The following is a 4,497-nucleotide window of genomic DNA, read 5'->3' as shown; positions in this document are numbered from 1 at the left end:
AAGGTCCCAAAATATCTCTAGATTTTCAATTTCGCGCAAATTGGATGAAAACTACGGTTTCTATAAGCGAAAGACCCCAAATCGGGAGGTCGGTTTATATGGGGGCTATACCAAACCATGGACCGACACTCACCATTTTTGGCACACCTCTTCAAGGTCCCAAAATACCTCTAGATTTTCAATTTCGCGCAAATTGGATGAAAACTACGGTTTCTATAAGCGAAAGACCCCAAATCGGGAGGTCGGTTTATATGGGGGCTATACCAAAACATGGATCGACACTCACCATTTTTGGCACACCTCTTCAAGCTCCCAAAATATCTCTAGATTTTCAAATTCGCGCAAATTGGATGAAAACTACGGTTTCTATAAGCGAAAGACCCCAAATCGGGAGGTCGGTTTATATGGGGGCTATACCAAAACATGGCCCGATATAGCCCATCTTCGAACTTGACCTGCGCGCAGACAAAAGACGATTCTGTGCCAAATTTCAGGACGATAGCTCCATTATTGAATGCTGTAGCGTGATTACAACAGACAGCCAGACAGACAGACAGACAGACAGACAGACAGACGGACATGCTTATATCGTCTTAGTTTAATTTCTCCCTGATCAAGAATATATATACTTTATATAGTCGGAAATCGATATTTCGATGCGTTACAAACGGAATGACAAACTTATTATACCCCGTCACCATTCTATGGTGGTGGGTATAACAAGTAAGTAAAGTAGAAAGTCGGGCAGGGCCGACTATATCATACCCTAAACCACCATTACAGAATTAGTAATCATAAGCATTTGTGGGGTAACATATAGGTCTGGGAGATATAGAAATAAAATTTTGACAATAAATTCTATAGAAAATAAAATTTTGAGAAAAAATTCCACAGAAATAAAATTTTGAGAAAATTTTTTATAGAAATAATATTTTGAAAAAAATTTCTATAGAAATACAATTTTGACCAAATGCTCTATAGAAATAAAATGTTGACAAAATTTTCCACAGGAATAAAATTTACCACACATTGTTAAAGATCAATCCTTGCCGGCTTCTAACTTCCTCCTCTAGAGCCACCAAAATGTAAAAATTTTTACAAATTGTGTTGAGTGAAAATGTCCTTCATTGTGGCCCTACTTCCCTACAAGACGCTAAATATTAGAAAAACCCTACATATAGGGAATTTCCCCTACATCTAGCAACACTGGCTGTGTTGATATTGCGCCTACGGAGTTAGTATGCCACTAATATTGAGACCATTATTAAAAAAGAGAAAATCGTTAAATTAGTTTGGGTAATAAATTCAAATTTGTAAAAATCGAGCAATATTCTTATGTAAGAGCTACAAGTACGTATAAGTACGATCGGCTAGTACATCAAAATTTGAAATTTGAGTAACATTGGTTAATAAATAAGAGTACTATGGCCAAATTTGGGAAAATCGAGCGATGCATATATATGGAAGCTATATCTAAATCTGAACCAATTTGCATAATATTTTGCGAGTTTGATTAATACCACTAAAGGTTACCTTGTGCAAGATTTGAGTAAGATCAGTTAAGAAATGAGGCCTGTATGGTCAAACATAAGGTTATTAGCGGCGAATTTTTCAAAATCGGGTGATACATATATGGGAGCTATATCTACATCTGAACCGATTTCGATGAAATTTTACACATATAGTTAGTACTATAGAGGACTGGATCTAGCCAACTTTTAGTAAGATCGGTTAATAAATAAGGGTTCTATGGCCAAATTTGGGAAAATCGGGCTATACATATATATGGGAGCTATATCTAAATCTGAACCGATTTCGATGATTTTTTGCACATATAGTTAGTGCTACAGAAGACTATATTTAGCCAAATTTGGGTAAGATCGATTGATAAATAAGGTTTTTATGGCCAAATTTGGAAAAATCGGGCGGTACATATATATGGGAGCTATAGCTAAATCTGAACCGATTTCGATGATTTTTTGCACATATAGTTAGTGCTATAGAAGACTACATTTAGCCAACTTTGAGTAAGATCGGTTGATAAATAAAGGTTTTGTGGCCAAATTTGGGAAAATCGGGCGATACATATATACGAGAGCTATATCTAAATCTGAACCGATTTAGATAAAATTTTGCAGACTTGAAGGGCGATGGAAAATATTACCTTTTGCCAAATTTGGTGACGATCCGTTTGAAAAAAAAACGCAACGTGACCCCATTTGTCGAAATCGGACGATACATATATATGGGAGCTATATCTAAATTTGATCCGATTTCTTCCAAATTCAATAGCGTTCGTTTTTGTGCCCAGAAAACTCCCTGTATCAAATTTCATCGAAATCGGTTAATAATTGCGACCGGAATCCTGTGAACAACAAATACATGGACAGACGGACGGATGGACGGACGGACGGACACCAAGCGCTAGATCGACTCAGGAGGTGATTCTGAGTCGATCGGTATATATTTTATGGGGTCTAAAATTAATATTTCTGGTAGGCACATTTTTTGGCCGATCAAACTTATTATACCCTGACCACTATGTGGTTTAGGGTATAATAATATGCATTTAATACTAGCGACGCCATCTATGTGTCAGACCGGGGACTTATCAGCCAACCTGTTATAACCCCAATATAAACCGATACCCAGATTTGACCTCCAGAGCCTCTTGGAGGAGCAAACTTCATTCGATTAGGTTGAAATTTGGTACTTAGTATTAGTATATGGTCTTTAACAACCATACCAAAATTGGTCCATATCAGATAAATCGATCCCCAATCACACAAAAATTGGTCCATATCGGTTCATAATTGTATATATCCCCATATAAATCGACCGGAATATTTCAATTCTTGCGCGCTAAAGTTTATATCGGTTAGTAATTATTCGTGGACTTCCCTATAAATAGTGGTCAAGAACTCAATTATGTAAGTATCTAATCTACCATTTTGTTTTCTAATATATACCATGTATGGACTAACTTACAATTTAGAAGACGATGTCAAGAAGAATTAAGATATCTTGCCATCGGTAAGTATTGCCACAACCCATGTAATTCGATAACAGTCTTTCGTAGAAGTTTCTACGCAACCCATGGTGTAGGTTAAAGTGGCAGCCCGATTAAGATTGAGGCTCACTTAAAGGGTGATACGGTCAAAATTTGGTCAAGGGAAAACGCGTGTAAATCGGTGAAATCGTTTATTTAAAAAATCAAATTAAATTTCTTTTTCAAGTTCAATTAGTATAAAATTCAGGAAAAATATTCAGTTAGGCTTTCGCTTTTCCAAATCCGAATTGCCGGGCCTCACGCTTGACACCTGCCATCAGATTTTGTACAGCCACCTTGTCCACCTTCTTCGACGCAGAAAGCCAGTTTGCCTTGAACTGCTGCTCGTCTTTAGTAGTTTTTTTGGTCTTCTTTAGGTTCCGCTTGACAATAGCCCAGTATTTCTCGATTGGGCGGAGCTCTGGCATGTTGGGAAGGTTCTTGTCCTTGGGAACCACCTGCACGTTGTTGGCGGCGTACCCCTCCATGGCCTTTTTACCGTAATGGCAAGATGCCAAATCCGGCCAAAACAGTACGGAACAACCGTGTTTCTTCAGGAAAGGCAGCAGACGTTTATTCAAACACTCTTTCACGTAAATTTCATGGTTGACAGTCCCGGAAGCTATGAAAATGCTGCTTTTCAAGCCACAGGTACAGATGGCTTGCCAAACCAGATATTTCTTTGCGAACTTTGACAGTTTTATTTGCTTGAAAATATCTGCTACCTTTCCCCTTCCTTTTGCCGTATAAAACTCCTGTCCCGGAAACTGCTTGTAGTCGGCTTTGACGTAGGTTTCGTCGTCCATTACCACGCAGTCAAACTTCGTCAGCATCGTCGTGTACAGCCTCCGGGATTGCGCTTTGGCCGTCGTATTTTGTTTATCATCGCGATTTGGAGTCACTACCTTCTTGTAAGTCGATAGTCCGGCTCGTTTTATGGCTCGATGCACGGTTGTAGACGATACACCCAGCTTATTTGCGGAATCTCGGAGAGAGAGGTTAGGGTTTCGCTTGAAACTACTGGCAACTCTCTTTGTCGTCTCAGCGGCTTCCGGTTTTCGATTTCCCACCGATCCAGACTTCCTGGCTGTTGACAAACGTTCCCCAAACACTTTAATTACATTTGTAACGATTGATTTGGCAACTTTTAACGATTTTGCCAGCTTTGCGTGCGAGTAGCTCGGATTTTCGCGATGCGCGAGCAAAATTTTGATACGCTGCTCTTCTTGCTTGGACGGCATTTTGACAACTGAAGAGTGAATTCCAAAATCAAAATAGAAGCAACATTCTACACACACACACACCTTCAAAACGAGGGGTGTTCAGGTTTTTTAAATGCAAAATTGAAAGAAATACGTCAAGTTTATATTGACCAAATTTTGACCGTATCACCCTTTAGACTATTCAGTCCATTGTGTAGGGTTCATAAGATTCGACCTGGCCGAACT

The sequence above is a fragment of the Haematobia irritans genome, chromosome 5, assembly GCF_050003625.1.
Source record: "Haematobia irritans isolate KBUSLIRL chromosome 5, ASM5000362v1, whole genome shotgun sequence".
NCBI classification, from domain to species: Eukaryota; Metazoa; Arthropoda; class Insecta; order Diptera; family Muscidae; genus Haematobia; species Haematobia irritans.
The sequence above is the reverse complement of the archived record's forward strand: the minus strand, read 5'-3'. Positions refer to the sequence as shown.